Source organism: Danio rerio, chromosome 20 (assembly GCF_049306965.1).
Source record: "Danio rerio strain Tuebingen ecotype United States chromosome 20, GRCz12tu, whole genome shotgun sequence".
NCBI lineage: Eukaryota > Metazoa > Chordata > Actinopteri > Cypriniformes > Danionidae > Danio > Danio rerio.
In genome coordinates this window covers 13,312,045-13,337,542 of record NC_133195.1, presented here as the reverse complement: position 1 = coordinate 13,337,542, position 25,498 = coordinate 13,312,045, and the positions used below count along the sequence as shown (strand labels likewise).

Sequence of the window (25,498 nt, the reverse complement as noted above, 5' to 3'; positions counted from 1 at the left end):
GCAAGTGAAAATCTATGTCTCTGACTGAGTTTGCATTACTGTGATTTGACCTCTCTGCTGGCTGAGATAAGCTCATTTTCAACGTCCAATTCAGAATGTAATAAAACCTGATCCAGCTATAAAATGCATCATTCTTTTTTGTTTTAGACAACATTTCATGCACTGTTAAACATGTTAAAGCAAGTTGCAAGTGAAAATCTATGTCTCTGACTGAGTTTGCATTACTGTGATTTGACCTCTCTGCTGGCTGAGATAAGCTCATTTTCAACGTCCAATTCAGAAAGTGATAAAAACAGATCCAGCTATAAAATGCATCATTCTTTTTTGTTTTAGACAACATTTCATGCACTGTTAAACATGTTAAAGCAAGTTGCAAGTGAAAATCTATGTCTCTGACTGAGTTTGCATTACTGTGATTTGACCTCTCTGCTGGCTGAGATAAGCTCATTTTCAACGTCCAATTCAGAATGTAATAAAACCTGATCCAGCTATAAAATGCATCATTCTTTTTTGTTTTAGACAACATTTCATGCACTGTTAAACATGTTAAAGCAAGTTGCAAGTGAAAATCTATGTCTCTGACTGAGTTTGCATTACTGTGATTTGACCTCTCTGCTGGCTGAGATAAGCTCATTTTCAACGTCCAATTCAGAATGTAATAAAACCAGATCCAGCCATAAAATGCATCATTCTTTTTTGTTTTAGACAACATTTCATGCACTGTTAAACATGTTAAAGCAAGTTGCAAGTGAAAATCTATGTCTCTGACTGAGTTTGCATTACTGTGATTTGACCTCTCTGCTGGCTGAGATAAGCTCATTTTCAACGTCCAATTCAGAATGTAATAAAACCAGATCCAGCCATAAAATGCATCATTCTTTTTTGTTTTAGACAACATTTCATGCACTGTTAAACATGTTAAAGCAAGTTGCAAGTGAAAATCTATGTCTCTGACTGAGTTTGCATTACTGTGATTTGACCTCTCTGCTGGCTGAGATAAGCTCATTTTCAACGTCCAATTCAGAAAGTGATAAAAATTGATCCAGACATAAAATGCATCATTCTTTTTTGTTTTAGACAACATTTCATGCACTGTTAAACATGTTAAAGCAAGTTGCAAGTGAAAATCTATGTCTCTGACTGAGTTTGCATTACTGTGATTTGACCTCTCTGCTGGCTGAGATAAGCTCATTTTCAACGTCCAATTCAGAATGTAATAAAACCTGATCCAGCTATAAAATGCATCATTCTTTTTTGTTTTAGACAACATTTCATGCACTGTTAAACATGTTAAAGCAAGTTGTAAGTGAAAATCTATGTCTCTGACTGAGTTTGCATTACTGTGATTTGACCTCTCTGCTGGCTGAGATAAGCTCATTTTCAACGTCAAATTCAGAATGTAATAAAACCAGATCCAGCCATAAAATGCATCCTTCTTTTTTGTTTTAGACAACATTTCATGCACTGTTAAACATGTTAAAGCAAGTTGCAAGTGAAAATCTATGTCTCTGACTGAGTTTGCATTACTGTGATTTGACCTCTCTGCTGGCTGAGATAAGCTCATTTTCAACGTCCAATTCAGAATGTAATAAAACCAGATCCAGCCATAAAATGCATCATTCTTTTTTGTTTTAGACAACATTTCATGTACTGTTAAACATGTTAAAGCAAGTTGCAAGTGAAAATCTATGTCTCTGACTGAGTTTGCATTACTGTGATTTGACCTCTCTGCTGGCTGAGATAAGCTCATTTTCAACGTCCAATTCAGAATGAAATAAAACCTGATCCAGCTATAAAATGCATCATTCTTTTTTGTTTTAGACAACATTTCATGCACTGTCAAACATGTTAAAGCAAGTTGCAAGTGAAAATCTATGTCTCTGATTGAGTTTGCATTACTGTGATTTGACCTCTCTGCTGGCTGAGATAAGCTCATTTTCAACGTCCATTTCAGAAAGTGATAAAAACAGATCCAGCCATAAAATGCATCATTCTTTTTTTATTTAGACAACATTTCATGCACTGTTAAACATGTTAAAGCAAGTTGCAAGTGAAAATCTATGTCTCTGACTGAGTTTGCATTACTGTGATTTGACCTCTCTGCTGGCTGAGATAAGCTCATTTTCAACGTCCAATTCAGAATGTAATAAAACCTGATCCAGCCATAAAATGCATCCTTCTTTTTTGTTTTAGACAACATTTCATGCACTGTTAAACATGTTAAAGCAAGTTGCAAGTGAAAATCTATGTCTCTGACTGAGTTTGCATTACTGTGATTTGACCTCTCTGCTGGCTGAGATAAGCTCATTTTCAACGTCCAATTCAGAATGTAATAAAACCTGATCCAGCTATAAAATGCATCATTCTTTTTTGTTTTAGACAACATTTCATGCACTGTTAAACATGTTAAAGCAAGTTGCAAGTGAAAATCTATGTCTCTGACTAAGTTTGCATTACTGTGATTTGACCTCTCTGCTGGCTGAGATAAGCTCATTTTCAACGTCCAATTCAGAATGTAATAAAACCTGATCCAGCTATAAAATGCATCATTCTATTTTGTTTTAGACAACATTTCATGCACTGTTAAACATGTTAAAGCAAGTTGCAAGTGAAAATCTATGTCTCTGACTGAGTTTGCATTACTGTGATTTGACCTCTCTGCTGGCTGAGATAAGCTCATTTTCAACGTCCATTTCAGAAAGTGATAAAAACAGATCCAGCCATAAAATGCATCATTCTTTTTTGTTTTAGACAACATTTCATGCACTGTTAAACATATTAAAGCAAGTTGCAAGTGAAAATCTATGTCTCTGACTGAGTTTGCATTACTGTGATTTGACCTCTCTGCTGGCTGAGATAAGCTCATTTTCAACGTCCAATTCAGAAAGTGATAAAACCTGATCCAGCTATAAAATGCATCATTCTTTTTTGTTTTAGACAAAATTTCATGCACTGTTAAACATGTTAAAGCAAGTTGCAAGTGAAAATCTATGTCTCTGACTGAGTTTGCATTACTGTGATTTGACCTCTCTGCTGGCTGAGATAAGCTCATTTTCAACGTCCAATTCAGAATGTAATAAAACCTGATCCAGCTATAAAATGCATCATTCTTTTTTGTTTTAGACAACATTTCATGCACTGTTAAACATGTTAAAGCAAGTTGCAAGTGAAAATCTATGTCTCTGACTGAGTTTGCATTACTGTGATTTGACCTCTCTGCTGGCTGAGATAAGCTCATTTTCAACGTCCAATTCAGAAAGTGATAAAACCTGATCCAGCTATAAAATGCATCATTCTTTTTTGTTTTAGACAAAATTTCATGCACTGTTAAACATGTTAAAGCAAGTTGCAAGTGAAAATCTATGTCTCTGACTGAGTTTGCATTACTGTGATTTGACCTCTCTGCTGGCTGAGATAAGCTCATTTTCAACGTCCAATTCAGAATGTAATAAAACCTGATCCAGCTATAAAATGCATCATTCTTTTTTGTTTTAGACAACATTTCATGCACTGTTAAACATGTTAAAGCAAGTTGCAAGTGAAAATCTATGTCTCTGACTGAGTTTGCATTACTGTGATTTGACCTCTCTGCTGGCTGAGATAAGCTCATTTTCAACGTCCAATTCAGAAAGTGATAAAAACAGATCCAGCCATAAAATGCATCATTCTTTTTTGTTTTAGACAACATTTCATGCACTGTTAAACATGTTAAAGCAAGTTGCAAGTGAAAATCTATGTCTCTGACTGAGTTTGCATTACTGTGATTTGACCTCTCTGCTGGCTGAGATAAGCTCATTTTCAACGTCCAATTCAGAATGTAATAAAACCAGATCCAGCCATAAAATGCATCATTCTTTTTTGTTTTAGACAACATTTCATGCACTGTTAAACATGTTAAAGCAAGTTGCAAGTGAAAATCTATGTCTCTGACTGAGTTTGCATTACTGTGATGTGACCTCTCTGCTGGCTGAGATAAGCTCATTTTCAACGTCCAATTCAGAATGTAATAAAACCTGATCCAGCTATAAAATGCATCATTCTTTTTTGTTTTAGACAACATTTCATGCACTGTTAAACATGTTAAAGCAAGTTGCAAGTGAAAATCTATGTCTCTGACTGAGTTTGCATTACTGTGATTTGACCTCTCTGCTGGCTGAGATAAGCTCATTTTCAACGTCCAATTCAGAAAGTGATAAAACCTGATCCAGCTATAAAATGCATCATTCTTTTTTGTTTTAGACAAAATTTCATGCACTGTTAAACATGTTTAAGCAAGTTGCAAGTGAAAATCTATGTCTCTGACTGAGTTTGCATTACTGTGATTTGACCTCTCTGCTGGCTGAGATAAGCTCATTTTCAACGTCCAATTCAGAATGTAATAAAACCTGATCCAGCTATAAAATGCATCATTCTTTTTTGTTTTAGACAACATTTCATGCACTGTTAAACATGTTAAAGCAAGTTGCAAGTGAAAATCTATGTCTCTGACTGAGTTTGCATTACTGTGATTTGACCTCTCTGCTGGCTGAGATAAGCTCATTTTCAACGTCCAATTCAGAATGTAATAAAACCAGATCCAGCCATAAAATGCATCATTCTTTTTTGTTTTAGACAACATTTCATGCACTGTTAAACATGTTAAAGCAAGTTGCAAGTGAAAATCTATGTCTCTGACTGAGTTTGCATTACTGTGATTTGACCTCTCTGCTGGCTGAGATAAGCTCATTTTCAACGTCCAATTCAGAATGTAATAAAACCAGATCCAGCCATAAAATGCATCATTCTTTTTTGTTTTATACAACATTTCATGCACTGTTAAACATGTTAAAGCAAGTTGCAAGTGAAAATCTATGTCTCTGACTGAGTTTGCATTACTGTGATTTGACCTCTCTGCTGGCTGAGATAAGCTCATTTTCAACGTCCATTTCAGAAAGTGATAAAAACAGATCCAGCCATAAAATGCATCATTCTTTTTTAAATTAGACAACATTTCATGCACTGTTAAACATGTTAAAGCAAGTTGCAAGTGAAAATCTATGTCTCTGACTAAGTTTGCATTACTGTGATTTGACCTCTCTGCTGGCTGAGATAAGCTCATTTTCAACGTCCAATTCAGAATGTAATAAAACCTGATCCAGCTATAAAATGCATCATTCTTTTTTGTTTTAGACAACATTTCATGCACTGTTAAACATGTTAAAGCAAGTTGCAAGTGAAAATCTATGTCTCAGACTGAGTTTGCATTACTGTGATTTGACCTCTCTGCTGGCTGAGATAAGCTCATTTTTAACGTCCAATTCAGAATGTAATAAAACCAGATCCAGCCATAAAATGCATCATTCTTTTTTGTTTTAGACAACATTTCATGTACTGTTAAACATGTTAAAGCAAGTTGCAAGTGAAAATCTATGTCTCTGACTGAGTTTGCATTACTGTGATTTGACCTCTCTGCTGGCTGAGATAAGCTCATTTTCAACGTCCAATTCAGAAAGTGATAAAAACAGATCCAGCTATAAAATGCATCATTCTTTTTTGTTTTAGTTAACATTTCATGCACTGTTAAACATGTTAAAGCAAGTTGTAAGTGAAAATCTATGTCTCTGACTGAGTTTGCATTACTGTGATTTGACCTCTCTGCTGGCTGAGATAAGCTCATTTTCAACGTCCAATTCAGAATGTAATAAAACCAGATCCAGCCATAAAATGCATCCTTCTTTTTTGTTTTAGACAACATTTCATGCACTGTTAAACATGTTAAAGCAAGTTGCAAGTGAAAATCTATGTCTCTGACTGAGTTTGCATTACTGTGATTTGACCTCTCTGCTGGCTGAGATAAGCTCATTTTCAACGTCCAATTCAGAATGTAATAAAACCAGATCCAGCCATAAAATGCATCATTCTTTTTTGTTTTAGACAACATTTCATGTACTGTTAAACATGTTAAAGCAAGTTGCAAGTGAAAATCTATGTCTCTGACTGAGTTTGCATTACTGTGATTTGACCTCTCTGCTGGCTGAGATAAGCTCATTTTCAACGTCCAATTCAGAATGTAATAAAACCTGATCCAGCTATAAAATGCATCATTCTTTTTTGTTTTAGACAACATTTCATGCACTGTCAAACATGTTAAAGCAAGTTGCAAGTGAAAATCTATGTCTCTGATTGAGTTTGCATTACTGTGATTTGACCTCTCTGCTGGCTGAGATAAGCTCATTTTCAACATCCATTTCAGAAAGTGATAAAAACAGATCCAGCCATAAAATGCATCATTCTTTTTTAATTTAGACAACATTTCATGCACTGTTAAACATGTTAAAGCAAGTTGCAAGTGAAAATCTATGTCTCTGACTAAGTTTGCATTACTGTGATTTGACCTCTCTGCTGGCTGAGATAAGCTCATTTTCAACGTCCAATTCAGAATGTAATAAAACCTGATCCAGCTATAAAATGCATCATTCTTTTTTGTTTTAGACAACATTTCATGCACTGTTAAACATGTTAAAGCAAGTTGCAAGTGAAAATCTATGTCTCTGACTGAGTTTGCATTACTGTGATTTGACCTCTCTGCTGGCTGAGATAAGCTCATTTTCAAAGTCCATTTCAGAAAGTGATAAAAACAGATCCAGCCATAAAATGCATCATTGTTTTTTGTTTTAGACAACATTTCATGCACTGTTAAACATATTAAAGCAAGTTGCAAGTGAAAATCTATGTCTCTGACTGAGTTTGCATTACTGTGATTTGACCTCTCTGCTGGCTGAGATAAGCTCATTTTCAATGTCCAATTCAGAATGTAATAAAACCTGATCCAGCTATAAAATGCATCATTCTTTTTTGTTTTAGACAACATTTCATGCACTGTTAAACATGTTAAAGCAAGTTGCAAGTGAAAATCTATGTCTCTGACTGAGTTTGCATTACTGTGATTTGACCTCTCTGCTGGCTGAGATAAGCTCATTTTCAACGTCCAATTCAGAAAGTGATAAAACCTGATCCAGCTATAAAATGCATCATTCTTTTTTGTTTTAGACAACATTTCATGCACTGTTAAACATGTTAAAGCAAGTTGCAAGTGAAAATCTATGTCTCTGACTGAGTTTGCATTACTGTGATTTGACCTCTCTGCTGGCTGAGATAAGCTCATTTTCAACGTCCAATTCAGAATGTAATAAAACCTGATCCAGCTATAAAATGCATCATTCTTTTTTGTTTTAGACAACATTTCATGCACTGTTAAACATGTTAAAGCAAGTTGCAAGTGAAAATCTATGTCTCTGACTGAGTTTGCATTACTGTGATTTGACCTCTCTGCTGGCTGAGATAAGCACATTTTCAACGTCCAATTCAGAATGTAATAAAACCTGATCCAGCTATAAAATGCATCATTCTTTTTTGTTTTAGACAACATTTCATGCACTGTTAAACATGTTAAAGCAAGTTGCAAGTGAAAATCTATGTCTCTGACTGAGTTTGCATTACTGTGATTTGACCTCTCTGCTGGCTGAGATAAGCTCATTTTCAACGTCCAATTCAGAAAGTGATAAAAACAGATCCAGCCATAAAATGCATCATTCTTTTTTGTTTTAGACAACATTTCATGCACTGTTAAACATGTTAAAGCAAGTTGCAAGTGAAAATCTATGTCTCTGACTGAGTTTGCATTACTGTGATTTGACCTCTCTGCTGGCTGAGATAAGCTCATTTTCAACGTCCAATTCAGAAAGTGATAAAAACAGATCCAGCCATAAAATGCATCATTCTTTTTTGTTTTAGACAACATTTCATGCACTGTTAAACATGTTAAAGCAAGTTGCAAGTGAAAATCTATGTCTCTGACTGAGTTTGCATTACTGTGATTTGACCTCTCTGCTGGCTGAGATAAGCTCATTTTCAACGTCCAATTCAGAATGTAATAAAACCAGATCCAGCCATAAAATGCATCATTCTTTTTTGTTTTAGACAACATTTCATGCACTGTTAAACATGTTAAAGCAAGTTGCAAGTGAAAATCTATGTCTCTGACTGAGTTTGCATTACTGTGATTTGACCTCTCTGTTGGCTGAGATAAGCTCATTTTCAACGTCCATTTCAGAAAGTGATAAAAACAGATCCAGCCATAAAATGCATCATTCTTTTTTAGTTTAGACAACATTTCATGCACTGTTAAACATGTTAAAGCAAGTTGCAAGTGAAAATCTATGTCTCTGACTAAGTTTGCATTACTGTGATTTGACCTCTCTGCTGGCTGAGATAAGCTCATTTTCAACGTCCAATTCAGAATGTAATAAAACCTGATCCAGCTATAAAATGCATCATTCTTTTTTGTTTTAGACAACATTTCATGCACTGTTAAACATGTTAAAGCAAGTTGCAAGTGAAAATCTATGTCTCTGACTGAGTTTGCATTACTGTGATTTGACCTCTCTGCTGGCTGAGATAAGCTCATTTTCAACGTCCAATTCAGAAAGTGATAAAAACAGATCCAGCTATAAAATGCATCATTCTTTTTTGTTTTAGACAACATTTCATGCACTGTTAAACATGTTAAAGCAAGTTGCAAGTGAAAATCTATGTCTCTGACTGAGTTTGCATTACTGTGATTTGACCTCTCTGCTGGCTGAGATAAGCTCATTTTCAACGTCCAATTCAGAATGTAATAAAACCTGATCCAGCCATAAAATGCATCATTCTTTTTTGTTTTAGACAACATTTCATGCACTGTTAAACATGTTAAAGCAAGTTGCAAGTGAAAATCTATGTCTCTGACTGAGTTTGCATTACTGTGATTTGACCTCTCTGCTGGCTGAGATAAGCTCATTTTCAACGTCCAATTCAGAATGTAATAAAACCAGATCCAGCCATAAAATGCATCATTCTTTTTTGTTTTAGACAACATTTCATGCACTGTTAAACATGTTAAAGCAAGTTGCAAGTGAAAATCTATGTCTCTGACTAAGTTTGCATTACTGTGATTTGACCTCTCTGCTGGCTGAGATAAGCTCATTTTCAACGTCCAATTCAGAATGTAATAAAACCTGATCCAGCTATAAAATGCATCATTCTTTTTTGTTTTAGACAACATTTCATGCACTGTTAAACATGTTAAAGCAAGTTGCAAGTGAAAATCTATGTCTCTGACTGAGTTTGCATTACTGTGATTTGACCTCTCTGCTGGCTGAGATAAGCTCATTTTCAACGTCCATTTCAGAAAGTGATAAAAACAGATCCAGCCATAAAATGCATCATTCTTTTTTGTTTTAGACAACATTTCATGCACTGTTAAACATGTTAAAGCAAGTTGCAAGTGAAAATCTATGTCTCTGACTGAGTTTGCATTACTGTGATTTGACCTCTCTGCTGGCTGAGATAAGCTCATTTTCAACGTCCAATTCAGAATGTAATAAAACCTGATCCAGCTATAAAATGCATCATTCTTTTTTGTTTTAGACAACATTTCATGCACTGTTAAACATGTTAAAGCAAGTTGCAAGTGAAAATCTATGTCTCTGACTGAGTTTGCATTACTGTGATTTGACCTCTCTGCTGGCTGAGATAAGCTTATTTTCAACGTCCAATTCAGAAAGTGATAAAAACAGATCCAGCTATAAAATGCATCATTCTTTTTTGTTTTAGACAACATTTCATGCACTGTTAAACATGTTAAAGCAAGTTGCAAGTGAAAATCTATGTCTCTGACTAAGTTTGCATTACTGTGATTTGACCTCTCTGCTGGCTGAGATAAGCTCATTTTCAACGTCCAATTCAGAATGTAATAAAACCTGATCCAGCTATAAAATGCATCATTCTTTTTTGTTTTAGACAACATTTCATGCACTGTTAAACATGTTAAAGCAAGTTGCAAGTGAAAATCTATGTCTCTGACTGAGTTTGCATTACTGTGATTTGACCTCTCTGCTGGCTGAGATAAGCTCATTTTCAACGTCCAATTCAGAATGTAATAAAACCAGATCCAGCCATAAAATGCATCATTCTTTTTTGTTTTAGACAACATTTCATGCACTGTTAAACATGTTAAAGCAAGTTGCAAGTGAAAATCTATGTCTCTGACTGAGTTTGCATTACTGTGATTTGACCTCTCTGCTGGCTGAGATAAGCTCATTTTCAACGTCCAATTCAGAATGTAATAAAACCAGATCCAGCCATAAAATGCATCATTCTTTTTTGTTTTAGACAACATTTCATGCACTGTTAAACATGTTAAAGCAAGTTGCAAGTGAAAATCTATGTCTCTGACTGAGTTTGCATTACTGTGATTTGACCTCTCTGCTGGCTGAGATAAGCTCATTTTCAACGTCCAATTCAGAAAGTGATAAAAATTGATCCAGACATAAAATGCATCATTCTTTTTTGTTTTAGACAACATTTCATGCACTGTTAAACATGTTAAAGCAAGTTGCAAGTGAAAATCTATGTCTCTGACTGAGTTTGCATTACTGTGATTTGACCTCTCTGCTGGCTGAGATAAGCTCATTTTCAACGTCCAATTCAGAATGTAATAAAACCTGATCCAGCTATAAAATGCATCATTCTTTTTTGTTTTAGACAACATTTCATGCACTGTTAAACATGTTAAAGCAAGTTGTAAGTGAAAATCTATGTCTCTGACTAAGTTTGCATTACTGTGATTTGACCTCTCTGCTGGCTGAGATAAGCTCATTTTCAACGTCCAATTCAGAATGTAATAAAACCTGATCCAGCTATAAAATGCATCATTCTTTTTTGTTTTAGACAACATTTCATGCACTGTTAAACATGTTAAAGCAAGTTGCAAGTGAAAATCTATGTCTCTGACTGAGTTTGCATTACTGTGATTTGACCTCTCTGCTGGCTGAGATAAGCTCATTTTCAACGTCCAATTCAGAAAGTGATAAAAACAGATCCAGCTATAAAATGCATCATTCTTTTTTGTTTTAGACAACATTTCATGCACTGTTAAACATGTTAAAGCAAGTTGCAAGTGAAAATCTATGTCTCTGACTGAGTTTGCATTACTGTGATTTGACCTCTCTGCTGGCTGAGATAAGCTCATTTTCAACGTCCAATTCAGAATGTAATAAAACCTGATCCAGCCATAAAATGCATCATTCTTTTTTGTTTTAGACAACATTTCATGCACTGTTAAACATGTTAAAGCAAGTTGCAAGTGAAAATCTATGTCTCTGACTGAGTTTGCATTACTGTGATTTGACCTCTCTGCTGGCTGAGATAAGCTCATTTTCAACGTCCAATTCAGAATGTAATAAAACCAGATCCAGCCATAAAATGCATCATTCTTTTTTGTTTTAGACAACATTTCATGCACTGTTAAACATGTTAAAGCAAGTTGCAAGTGAAAATCTATGTCTCTGACTAAGTTTGCATTACTGTGATTTGACCTCTCTGCTGGCTGAGATAAGCTCATTTTCAACGTCCAATTCAGAATTTAATAAAACCTGATCCAGCTATAAAATGCATCATTCTTTTTTGTTTTAGACAACATTTCATGCACTGTTAAACATGTTAAAGCAAGTTGCAAGTGAAAATCTATGTCTCTGACTGAGTTTGCATTACTGTGATTTGACCTCTCTGCTGGCTGAGATAAGCTCATTTTCAACGTCCATTTCAGAAAGTGATAAAAACAGATCCAGCCATAAAATGCATCATTCTTTTTTGTTTTAGACAACATTTCATGCACTGTTAAACATGTTAAAGCAAGTTGCAAGTGAAAATCTATGTCTCTGACTGAGTTTGCATTACTGTGATTTGACCTCTCTGCTGGCTGAGATAAGCTCATTTTCAACGTCCAATTCAGAATGTAATAAAACCTGATCCAGCTATAAAATGCATCATTCTTTTTTGTTTTAGACAACATTTCATGCACTGTTAAACATGTTAAAGCAAGTTGCAAGTGAAAATCTATGTCTCTGACTGAGTTTGCATTACTGTGATTTGACCTCTCTGCTGGCTGAGATAAGCTCATTTTCAACGTCCAATTCAGAAAGTGATAAAAACAGATCCAGCTATAAAATGCATCATTCTTTTTTGTTTTAGACAACATTTCATGCACTGTTAAACATGTTAAAGCAAGTTGCAAGTGAAAATCTATGTCTCTGACTGAGTTTGCATTACTGTGATTTGACCTCTCTGCTGGCTGAGATAAGCTCATTTTCAACGTCCAATTCAGAATGTAATAAAACCTGATCCAGCCATAAAATGCATCATTCTTTTTTGTTTTAGACAACATTTCATGCACTGTTAAACATGTTAAAGCAAGTTGCAAGTGAAAATCTATGTCTCTGACTGAGTTTGCATTACTGTGATTTGACCTCTCTGCTGGCTGAGATAAGCTCATTTTCAACGTCCAATTCAGAATGTAATAAAACCAGATCCAGCCATAAAATGCATCATTCTTTTTTGTTTTAGACAACATTTCATGCACTGTTAAACATGTTAAAGCAAGTTGCAAGTGAAAATCTATGTCTCTGACTAAGTTTGCATTACTGTGATTTGACCTCTCTGCTGGCTGAGATAAGCTCATTTTCAACGTCCAATTCAGAATGTAATAAAACCTGATCCAGCTATAAAATGCATCATTCTTTTTTGTTTTAGACAACATTTCATGCACTGTTAAACATGTTAAAGCAAGTTGCAAGTGAAAATCTATGTCTCTGACTGAGTTTGCATTACTGTGATTTGACCTCTCTGCTGGCTGAGATAAGCTCATTTTCAACGTCCATTTCAGAAAGTGATAAAAACAGATCCAGCCATAAAATGCATCATTCTTTTTTGTTTTAGACAACATTTCATGCACTGTTAAACATGTTAAAGCAAGTTGCAAGTGAAAATCTATGTCTCTGACTGAGTTTGCATTACTGTGATTTGACCTCTCTGCTGGCTGAGATAAGCTCATTTTCAACGTCCAATTCAGAATGTAATAAAACCTGATCCAGCTATAAAATGCATCATTCTTTTTTGTTTTAGACAACATTTCATGCACTGTTAAACATGTTAAAGCAAGTTGCAAGTGAAAATCTATGTCTCTGACTGAGTTTGCATTACTGTGATTTGACCTCTCTGCTGGCTGAGATAAGCTCATTTTCAACGTCCAATTCAGAAAGTGATAAAAACAGATCCAGCTATAAAATGCATCATTCTTTTTTGTTTTAGACAACATTTCATGCACTGTTAAACATGTTAAAGCAAGTTGCAAGTGAAAATCTATGTCTCTGACTGAGTTTGCATTACTGTGATTTGACCTCTGCTGGCTGAGATAAGCTCATTTTCAACGTCCAATTCAGAATGTAATAAAACCTGATCCAGCTATAAAATGCATCATTCTTTTTTGTTTTAGACAACATTTCATGCACTGTTAAACATGTTAAAGCAAGTTGCAAGTGAAAATCTATGTCTCTGACTGAGTTTGCATTACTGTGATTTGACCTCTCTGCTGGCTGAGATAAGCTCATTTTCAACGTCCAATTCAGAATGTAATAAAACCAGATCCAGCCATAAAATGCATCATTCTTTTTTGTTTTAGACAACATTTCATGCACTGTTAAACATGTTAAAGCAAGTTGCAAGTGAAAATCTATGTCTCTGACTGAGTTTGCATTACTGTGATTTGACCTCTCTGCTGGCTGAGATAAGCTCATTTTCAACGTCCAATTCAGAATGTAATAAAACCAGATCCAGCCATAAAATGCATCATTCTTTTTTGTTTTAGACAACATTTCATGCACTGTTAAACATGTTAAAGCAAGTTGCAAGTGAAAATCTATGTCTCTGACTGAGTTTGCATTACTGTGATTTGACCTCTCTGCTGGCTGAGATAAGCTCATTTTCAACGTCCAATTCAGAATGTAATAAAACCTGATCCAGCTATTAAATGCATCAWTCTTTTTTGTTTTAGACAACATTTCATGCACTGTTAAACATGTTAAAGCAAGTTGCAAGTGAAAATCTATGTCTCAGACTGAGTTTGCATTACTGTGATTTGACCTCTCTGCTGGCTGAGATAAGCTCATTTTCAACGTCCAATTCAGAATGTAATAAAACCAGATCCAGCCATAAAATGCATCATTCTTTTTTGTTTTAGACAACATTTCATGCACTGTTAAACATGTTAAAGCAAGTTGCAAGTGAAAATCTATGTCTCTGACTGAGTTTGCATTACTGTGATTTGACCTCTCTGCTGGCTGAGATAAGCTCATTTTCAACGTCCAATTCAGAATGTAATAAAATCTGATCCAGCCATAAAATGCATCATTCTTTTTTGTTTTAGACAACATTTCATGCACTGTTAAACATGTTAAAGCAAGTTGCAAGTGAAAATCTATGTCTCTGACTGAGTTTGCATTACTGTGATTTGACCTCTCTGCTGGCTGAGATAAGCTCATTTTCAACGTCCAATTCAGAATGTAATAAAACCAGATCCAGCCATAAAATGCATCATTCTTTTTTGTTTTAGACAACATTTCATGCACTGTTAAACATGTTAAAGCAAGTTGCAAGTGAAAATCTATGTCTCTGACTAAGTTTGCATTACTGTGATTTGACCTCTCTGCTGGCTGAGATAAGCTCATTTTCAACGTCCAATTCAGAATGTAATAAAACCTGATCCAGCTATAAAATGCATCATTCTTTTTTGTTTTAGACAACATTTCATGCACTGTTAAACATGTTAAAGCAAGTTGCAAGTGAAAATCTATGTCTCTGACTGAGTTTGCATTACTGTGATTTGACCTCTCTGCTGGCTGAGATAAGCTCATTTTCAACGTCCATTTCAGAAAGTGATAAAAACAGATCCAGCCATAAAATGCATCATTCTTTTTTGTTTTAGACAACATTTCATGCACTGTTAAACATGTTAAAGCAAGTTGCAAGTGAAAATCTATGTCTCTGACTGAGTTTGCATTACTGTGATTTGACCTCTCTGCTGGCTGAGATAAGCTCATTTTCAACGTCCAATTCAGAATGTAATAAAACCTGATCCAGCTATAAAATGCATCATTCTTTTTTGTTTTAGACAACATTTCATGCACTGTTAAACATGTTAAAGCAAGTTGCAAGTGAAAATCTATGTCTCTGACTGAGTTTGCATTACTGTGATTTGACCTCTCTGCTGGCTGAGATAAGCTCATTTTCAACGTCCAATTCAGAAAGTGATAAAAACAGATCCAGCTATAAAATGCATCATTCTTTTTTGTTTTAGACAACATTTCATGCACTGTTAAACATGTTAAAGCAAGTTGCAAGTGAAAATCTATGTCTCTGACTGAGTTTGCATTACTGTGATTTGACCTCTGCTGGCTGAGATAAGCTCATTTTCAACGTCCAATTCAGAATGTAATAAAACCTGATCCAGCTATAAAATGCATCATTCTTTTTTGTTTTAGACAACATTTCATGCACTGTTAAACATGTTAAAGCAAGTTGCAAGTGAAAATCTATGTCTCTGACTGAGTTTGCATTACTGTGATTTGACCTCTCTGCTGGCTGAGATAAGCTCATTTTCAACGTCCAATTCAGAATGTAATAAAACCAGATCCAGCCATAAAATGCATCATTCTTTTTTGTTTTAGACAACATTTCATGCACTGTTAAACATGTTAAAGCAAGTTGCAAGTGAAAATCTATGTCTCTGACTGAGTTTGCATTACTGTGATTTGACCTCTCTGCTGGCTGAGATAAGCTCATTTTCAACGTCCAATTCAGAATGTAATAAAACCAGATCCAGCCATAAAATGCATCATTCTTTTTTGTTTTAGACAACATTTCATGCACTGTTAAACATGTTAAAGCAAGTTGCAAGTGAAAATCTATGTCTCTGACTGAGTTTGCATTACTGTGATTTGACCTCTCTGCTGGCTGAGATAAGCTCATTTTCAACGTCCAATTCAGAATGTAATAAAACCAGATCCAGCCATAAAATGCATAATTCTTTTTTGTTTTAGACAACATTTCATGCACTGTTAAACATGTTAAAGCAAGTTGCAAGTGAAAATCTATGTCTCTGACTGAGTTTGCATTACTGTGATTTGACCTCTCTGCTGGCTGAGATAAGCTCATTTTCAACGTCCAATTCAGAATGTAATAAAACCTGATCCAGCTATTAAATGCATCAATCTTTTTTGTTTTAGACAACATTTCATGCACTGTTAAACATGTTAAAGCAAGTTGCAAGTGAAAATCTATGTCTCAGACTGAGTTTGCATTACTGTGATTTGACCTCTCTGCTGGCTGAGATAAGCTCATTTTCAACGTCCAATTCAGAATGTAATAAAACCAGATCCAGCCATAAAATGCATCATTCTTTTTTGTTTTAGACAACATTTCATGCACTGTTAAACATGTTAAAGCAAGTTGCAAGTGAAAATCTATGTCTCTGACTGAGTTTGCATTACTGTGATTTGACCTCTCTGCTGGCTGAGATAAGCTCATTTTCAACGTCCAATTCAGAATGTAATAAAACCTGATCCAGCTATAAAATGCATCATTCTTTTTTGTTTTAGACAACATTTCATGCACTGTTAAACATGTTAAAGCAAGTTGCAAGTGAAAATCTATGTCTCTGACTGAGTTTGCATTACTGTGATTTAACCTCTCTGCTGGCTGAGATAAGCTCATTTTCAACGTCCAATTCAGAATGTAATAAAACCTGATCCAGCTATAAAATGCATCATTCTTTTTTGTTTTAGACAACATTTCATGCACTGTTAAACATGTTAAAGCAAGTTGTAAGTGAAAATCTATGTCTCTGACTGAGTTTGCATTACTGTGATTTGACCTCTCTGCTGGCTGAGATAAGCTCATTTTCAACGTCCAATTCAGAATGTAATAAAACCAGATCCAGCCATAAAATGCATCATTCTTTTTTGTTTTAGACAACATTTCATGCACTGTTAAACATGTGAAAGCAAGTTGCAAGTGAAAATCTATGTCTCTGACTGAGTTTGCATTACTGTGATTTGACCTTTCTGCTGGCTGAGATAAGCTCATTTTCAACGTCCAATTCAGAATGTAATAAAACCAGATCCAGCCATAAAATGCATCATTCTTTTTTGTTTTAGACAACATTTCATGTACTGTTAAACATGTTAAAGCAAGTTGCAAGTGAAAATCTATGTCTCTGACTGAGTTTGCATTACTGTGATTTGACCTCTCTGCTGGCTGAGATAAGCTCATTTTCAACGTCCAATTCAGAATGTAATAAAACCTGATCCAGCTATTAAATGCATCAATCTTTTTTGTTTTAGACAACATTTCATGCACTGTTAAACATGTTAAAGCAAGTTGCAAGTGAAAATCTATGTCTCAGACTGAGTTTGCATTACTGTGATTTGACCTCTCTGCTGGCTGAGATAAGCTCATTTTCAACGTCCAATTCAGAATGTAATAAAACCAGATCCAGCCATAAAATGCATCATTCTTTTTTGTTTTAGACAACATTTCATGCACTGTTAAACATGTTAAAGCAAGTTGCAAGTGAAAATCTATGTCTCTGACTGAGTTTGCATTACTGTGATTTGACCTCTCTGCTGGCTGAGATAAGCTCATTTTCAACGTCCAATTCAGAATGTAATAAAACCTGATCCAGCTATAAAATGCATCATTCTTTTTTGTTTTAGACAACATTTCATGCACTGTTAAACATGTTAAAGCAAGTTGCAAGTGAAAATCTATGTCTCTGACTGAGTTTGCATTACTGTGATTTGACCTCTCTGCTGGCTGAGATAAGCTCATTTTCAACGTCCATTTCAGAAAGTGATAAAAACAGATCCAGCCATAAAATGCATCATTCTTTTTTGTTTTAGACAACATTTCATGCACTGTTAAACATGTTAAAGCAAGTTGCAAGTGAAAATCTATGTCTCTGACTGAGTTTGCATTACTGTGATTTGACCTCTCTGCTGGCTGAGATAAGCTCATTTTCAACGTCCAATTCAGAATGTAATAAAACCTGATCCAGCTATAAAATGCATCATTCTTTTTTGTTTTAGACAACATTTCATGCACTGTTAAACATGTTAAAGCAAGTTGCAAGTGAAAATCTATGTCTCTGACTGAGTTTGCATTACTGTGATTTGACCTCTCTGCTGGCTGAGATAAGCTCATTTTCAACGTCCAATTCAGAAAGTGATAAAAATTGATCCAGACATAAAATGCATCATTCTTTTTTGTTTTAGACAACATTTCATGCACTGTTAAACATGTTAAAGCAAGTTGCAAGTGAAAATCTATGTCTCTGACTGAGTTTGCATTACTGTGATTTAACCTCTCTGCTGGCTGAGATAAGCTCATTTTCAACGTCCAATTCAGAATGTAATAAAACCTGATCCAGCTATAAAATGCATCATTCTTTTTTAATTTAGACAACATTTCATGCACTGTTAAACATGTTAAAGCAAGTTGTAAGTGAAAATCTATGTCTCTGACTAAGTTTGCATTACTGTGATTTGACCTCTCTGCTGGCTGAGATAAGCTCATTTTCAACGTCCAATTCAGAATGTAATAAAACCTGATCCAGCTATAAAATGCATCATTCTTTTTTGTTTTAGACAACATTTCATGCACTGTTAAACATGTTAAAGCAAGTTGCAAGTGAAAATCTATGTCTCTGACTGAGTTTGCATTACTGTGATTTGACCTCTCTGCTGGCTGAGATAAGCTCATTTTCAACGTCCATTTCAGAAAGTGATAAAAACAGATCCAGCCATAAAATGCATCATTCTTTTTTGTTTTAGACAACATTTCATGCACTGTTAAACATGTTAAAGCAAGTTGCAAGTGAAAATCTATGTCTCTGACTGAGTTTGCATTACTGTGATTTGACCTCTCTGCTGGCTGAGATAAGCTCATTTTCAACGTCCAATTCAGAATGTAATAAAACCTGATCCAGCTATAAAATGCATCATTCTTTTTTGTTTTAGACAACATTTCATGCACTGTTAAACATGTTAAAGCAAGTTGCAAGTGAAAATCTATGTCTCTGACTGAGTTTGCATTACTGTGATTTGACCTCTCTGCTGGCTGAGATAAGCTCATTTTCAACGTCCAATTCAGAAAGTGATAAAACCTGATCCAGCTATAAAATGCATCATTCTTTTTTGTTTTAGACAACATTTCATGCACTGTTAAACATGTTAAAGCAAGTTGCAAGTGAAAATCTATGTCTCTGACTGAGTTTGCATTACTGTGATTTGACCTCTCTGCTAGCTGAGATAAGCTCATTTTCAACGTCCAATTCAGAATGTAATAAAACCTGATCCAGCTATAAAATGCATCATTCTTTTTTGTTTTAGACAACATTTCATGCACTGTTAAACATGTTAAAGCAAGTTGCAAGTGAAAATCTATGTCTCTGACTGAGTTTGCATTACTGTGATTTGATCTCTCTGCTGGCTGAGATAAGCTCATTTTCAACGTCCAATTCAGAAAGTGATAAAACCTGATCCAGCTATAAAATGCATCATTCTTTTTTGTTTTAGACAACATTTCATGCACTGTTAAACATGTTAAAGCAAGTTGCAAGTGAAAATCTATGTCTCTGACTGAGTTTGCATTACTGTGATTTGACCTCTCTGCTGGCTGAGATAAGCTCATTTTCAACGTCCAATTCAGAATGTAATAAAACCAGATCCAGCCATAAAATGCATCATTCTTTTTTGTTTTAGACAACATTTCATGCACTGTTAAACATGTTAAAGCAAGTTGCAAGTGAAAATCTATGTCTCTGACTGAGTTTGCATTACTGTGATTTGACCTCTCTGCTGGCTGAGATAAGCTCATTTTCAACGTCCAATTCAGAATGTAATAAAACCTGATCCAGCTATAAAATGCATCATTCTTTTTTGTTTTAGACAACATTTCATGCACTGTTAAACATGTTAAAGCAAGTTGCAAGTGAAAATCTATGTCTCTGACTGAGTTTGCATTACTGTGATTTGACCTCTCTGCTGGCTGAGATAAGCTCATTTTCAACGTCCAATTCAGAATGTAATAAAACCTGATCCAGCTATAAAATGCATCAATCTTTTTTGTTTTAGACAACATTTCATGCACTGTTAAACATGTTAAAGCAAGTTGCAAGTGAAAATCTATGTCTCAGACTGAGTTTGCATTACTGTGATTTGACCTCTCTGCTGGCTGAGATAAGCTCATTTTCAACGTCCAATTCAGAATGTAATAAAACCAGATCCAGCCATAAAATGCATCATTCTTTTTTGTTTTAGACAACATTTCATGCACTGTTAAACATGTTAAAGCAAGTTGCAAGTGAAAATCTATGTCTCTGACTGAGTTTGCATTACTGTGATTTGACCTCTCTGCTGGCTGAGATAAGCTCATTTTCAACGTCCAATTCAAAATGTAATAAAACCTGATCCAGCTATTAAATGCATCAATCTTTTTTGTTTTAGACAACATTTCATGCACTGTTAAACATGTTAAAGCAAGTTGCAAGTGAAAATCTATGTCTCAGACTGAGTTTGCATTACTGTGATTTGACCTCTCTGCTGGCTGAGATAAGCTCATTTTCAACGTCCAATTCAGAATGTAATAAAACCAGATCCAGCCATAAAATGCATCATTCTTTTTTGTTTTAGACAACATTTCATGCACTGTTAAACATGTTAAAGCAAGTTGCAAGTGAAAATCTATGTCTCTGACTGAGTTTGCATTACTGTGATTTGACCTCTCTGCTGGCTGAGATAAGCTCATTTTCAACGTCCAATTCAGAATGTAATAAAACCTGATCCAGCTATAAAATGCATCATTCTTTTTTGTTTTAGACAACATTTCATGCACTGTTAAACATGTTAAAGCAAGTTGCAAGTGAAAATCTATGTCTCTGACTGAGTTTGCATTACTGTGATTTAACCTCTCTGCTGGCTGAGATAAGCTCATTTTCAACGTCCAATTCAGAATGTAATAAAACCTGATCCAGCTATAAAATGCATCATTCTTTTTTGTTTTAGACAACATTTCATGCACTGTTAAACATGTTAAAGCAAGTTGTAAGTGAAAATCTATGTCTCTGACTGAGTTTGCATTACTGTGATTTGACCTCTCTGCTGGCTGAGATAAGCTCATTTTCAACGTCCAATTCAGAATGTAATAAAACCAGATCCAGCCATAAAATGCATCATTCTTTTTTGTTTTAGACAACATTTCATGCACTGTTAAACATGTGAAAGCAAGTTGCAAGTGAAAATCTATGTCTCTGACTGAGTTTGCATTACTGTGATTTGACCTTTCTGCTGGCTGAGATAAGCTCATTTTCAACGTCCAATTCAGAATGTAATAAAACCAGATCCAGCCATAAAATGCATCATTCTTTTTTGTTTTAGACATTTCATGTACTGTTAAACATGTTAAAGCAAGTTGCAAGTGAAAATCTATGTCTCTGACTGAGTTTGCATTACTGTGATTTGATCTCTCTGCTGGCTGAGATAAGCTCATTTTCAACGTCCAATTCAGAAAGTGATAAAACCTGATCCAGCTATAAAATGCATCATTCTTTTTTGTTTTAGACAACATTTCATGCACTGTTAAACCTGTTAAAGCAAGTTGCAAGTGAAAATCTATGTCTCTGACTGAGTTTGCATTACTGTGATTTGACCTCTCTGCTGGCTGAGATAAGCTCATTTTCAACGTCCAATTCAGAATGTAATAAAACCAGATCCAGCCATAAAATGCATCATTCTTTTTTGTTTTAGACAACATTTCATGCACTGTTAAACATGTTAAAGCAAGTTGCAAGTGAAAATCTATGTCTCTGACTGAGTTTGCATTACTGTGATTTGACCTCTCTGCTGGCTGAGATAAGCTCATTTTCAACGTCCAATTCAGAATGTAATAAAACCTGATCCAGCTATAAAATGCATCATTCTTTTTTGTTTTAGACAACATTTCATGCACTGTTAAACATGTTAAAGCAAGTTGCAAGTGAAAATCTATGTCTCTGACTGAGTTTGCATTACTGTGATTTGACCTCTCTGCTGGCTGAGATAAGCTCATTTTCAACGTCCAATTCAGAATGTAATAAAACCTGATCCAGCTATAAAATGCATCAATCTTTTTTGTTTTAGACAACATTTCATGCACTGTTAAACATGTTAAAGCAAGTTGCAAGTGAAAATCTATGTCTCAGACTGAGTTTGCATTACTGTGATTTGACCTCTCTGCTGGCTGAGATAAGCTCATTTTCAACGTCCAATTCAGAATGTAATAAAACCAGATCCAGCCATAAAATGCATCATTCTTTTTTGTTTTAGACAACATTTCATGCACTGTTAAACATGTTAAAGCAAGTTGCAAGTGAAAATCTATGTCTCTGACTGAGTTTGCATTACTGTGATTTGACCTCTCTGCTGGCTGAGATAAGCTCATTTTCAACGTCCAATTCAAAATGTAATAAAACCTGATCCAGCTATTAAATGCATCAATCTTTTTTGTTTTAGACAACATTTCATGCACTGTTAAACATGTTAAAGCAAGTTGCAAGTGAAAATCTATGTCTCAGACTGAGTTTGCATTACTGTGATTTGACCTCTCTGCTGGCTGAGATAAGCTCATTTTCAACGTCCAATTCAGAATGTAATAAAACCAGATCCAGCCATAAAATGCATCATTCTTTTTTGTTTTAGACAACATTTCATGCACTGTTAAACATGTTAAAGCAAGTTGCAAGTGAAAATCTATGTCTCTGACTGAGTTTGCATTACTGTGATTTGACCTCTCTGCTGGCTGAGATAAGCTCATTTTCAACGTCCAATTCAGAATGTAATAAAACCTGATCCAGCTATAAAATGCATCATTCTTTTTTGTTTTAGACAACATTTCATGCACTGTTAAACATGTTAAAGCAAGTTGCAAGTGAAAATCTATGTCTCTGACTGAGTTTGCATTACTGTGATTTGACCTCTCTGCTGGCTGAGATAAGCTCATTTTCAACGTCCAATTCAGAATGTAATAAAACCTGATCCAGCTATAAAATGCATCATTCTTTTTTGTTTTAGACAACATTTCATGCACTGTTAAACATGTTAAAGCAAGTTGCAAGTGAAAATCTATGTCTCTGACTGAGTTTGCATTACTGTGATTTGACCTCTCTGCTGGCTGAGATAAGCTCATTTTCAACGTCCAATTCAGAATGTAATAAAACCAGATCCAGCCATAAAATGCATCATTCTTTTTTGTTTTAGACAACATTTCATGCACTGTTAAACATGTTAAAGCAAGTTGCAAGTGAAAATCTATGTCTCTGACTGAGTTTGCATTACTGTGATTTGACCTCTCTGCTGGCTGAGATAAGCTCATTTTCAACGTCCAATTCAGAATGTAATAAAACCAGATCCAGCCATAAAATGCATCATTCTTTTTTGTTTTAGACAACATTTCATGCACTGTTAAACATGTTAAAGCAAGTTGTAAGTGAAAATCTATGTCTCTGACTGAGTTTGCATTACTGTGATTTGACCTCTCTGCTGGCTGATAAGCTCATTTTCAACGTCCAATTCAGAATGTAATAAAACCAGATCCAGCCATAAAATGCATCATTCTTTTTTGTTTTAGACAACATTTCATGCACTGTTAAACATGTTAAAGCAAGTTGCAAGTGAAAATCTATGTCTCTGACTGAGTTTGCATTACTGTGATTTGACCTCTCTGCTGGCTGAGATAAGCTCATTTTCAACGTCCAATTCAGAATGTAATAAAACCAGATCCAGCCATAAAATGCATCATTCTTTTTTGTTTTAGACAACATTTCATGTACTGTTAAACATGTTAAAGCAAGTTGCAAGTGAAAATCTATGTCTCTGACTGAGTTTGCATTACTGTGATTTGACCTCTCTGCTGGCTGAGATAAGCTCTTTTTCAACGTCCAATTCAGAATGTAATAAAACCTGATCCAGCTATAAAATGCATCATTCTTTTTTGTTTTAGACAACATTTCATGCACTGTTAAACATGTTAAAGCAAGTTGTAAGTGAAAATCTATGTCTCTGACTGAGTTTGCATTACTGTGATTTGACCTCTCTGCTGACTGAGATAAGCTCATTTTCAACGTCCAATTCAGAATGTAATAAAACCAGATCCAGCCATAAAATGCATCATTCTTTTTTGTTTTAGACAACATTTCATGCACTGTTAAACATGTTAAAGCAAGTTGCAAGTGAAAATCTATGTCTCTGACTGAGTTTGCATTACTGTGATTTGACCTCTCTGCTGGCTGAGATAAGCTCATTTTCAACGTCCAATTCAGAAAGTGATAAAAACAGATCCAGCCATAAAATGCATCATTCTTTTTTGTTTTAGACAACATTTCATGCACTGTTAAACATGTTAAAGCAAGTTGCAAGTGAAAATCTATGTCTCTGACTGAGTTTGCATTACTGTGATTTGACCTCTCTGCTGGCTGAGATAAGCTCATTTTCAACGTCCAATTCAGAATGTAATAAAACCAGATCCAGCCATAAAATGCATCATTCTTTTTTGTTTTAGACAACATTTCATGCACTGTTAAACATGTTAAAGCAAGTTGCAAGTGAAAATCTATGTCTCTGACTGAGTTTGCATTACTGTTATTTGACCTCTCTGCTGGCTGAGATAAGTTCATTTTCAACGTCCAATTCAGAAAGTGATAAAAACAGATCCAGCCATAAAATGCATCATTCTTTTTGTTTTAGACAACATTTCATGCACTGTTAAACATGTTAAAGCAAGTTGCAAGTGAAAATCTATGTCTCTGACTGAGTTTGCATTACTGTGATTTGACCTCTCTGCTGGCTGAGATAAGCTCATTTTCAACGTCCAATTCAGAATGTAATAAAACCAGATCCAGCTATAAATTGCATCATTCTTTTTTGTTTTAGACAACATTTCATGCACTGTTAAACATGTTAAAGCAAGTTGCAAGTGAAAATCTATGTCTCTGACTGAGTTTGCATTACTGTGATTTGACCTCTCTGCTGGCTGAGATAAGCTCATTTTCAACGTCCAATTCAGAATGTAATAAAACCTGATCCAGCTATAAAATGCATCATTCTTTTTTGTTTTAGACAACATTTCATGCTCTGTTAAACATGTTAAAGCAAGTTGCAAGTGAAAATCTATGTCTCTGACTGAGTTTGCATTACTGTGATTTGACCTCTCTGCTGGCTGAGATAAGCTCATTTTCAACGTCCAATTCAGAAAGTGATAAAACCTGATCCAGCTATAAAATGCATCATTCTTTTTTGTTTTAGACAACATTTCATGCACTGTTAAACATGTTAAAGCAAGTTGCAAGTGAAAATCTATGTCTCAGACTGAGTTTGCATTACTGTGATTTGACCTCTCTGCTGGCTGAGATAAGCTCATTTTCAACGTCCAATTCAGAATGTAATAAAACCAAATCCAGCCATAAAATGCATCATTCTTTTTTGTTTTAGACAACATTTCATGCACTGTTAAACATGTTAAAGCAAGTTGCAAGTGAAAATCTATGTCTCTGACT

At 35.0% G+C, this 25,498-nt stretch overlaps 1 long non-coding RNA gene across 1 annotated transcript; it reads right to left on the bottom strand.

Annotated features, from left to right (window-relative positions):
* Nucleotides 1-1,261: 1,261 nt before the first annotated feature.
* On the bottom strand, nucleotides 1,262-18,616 carry LOC141379253 (uncharacterized). The gene is made up of 3 exons (XR_012395762.1): nucleotides 17,588-18,616; nucleotides 16,658-17,215; nucleotides 1,262-1,781 (listed from the first exon to the last, which is right to left on the bottom strand). It is a non-coding gene; the product is annotated as an uncharacterized lncRNA (long non-coding RNA).
* Nucleotides 18,617-25,498: the final 6,882 nt, after the last annotated feature.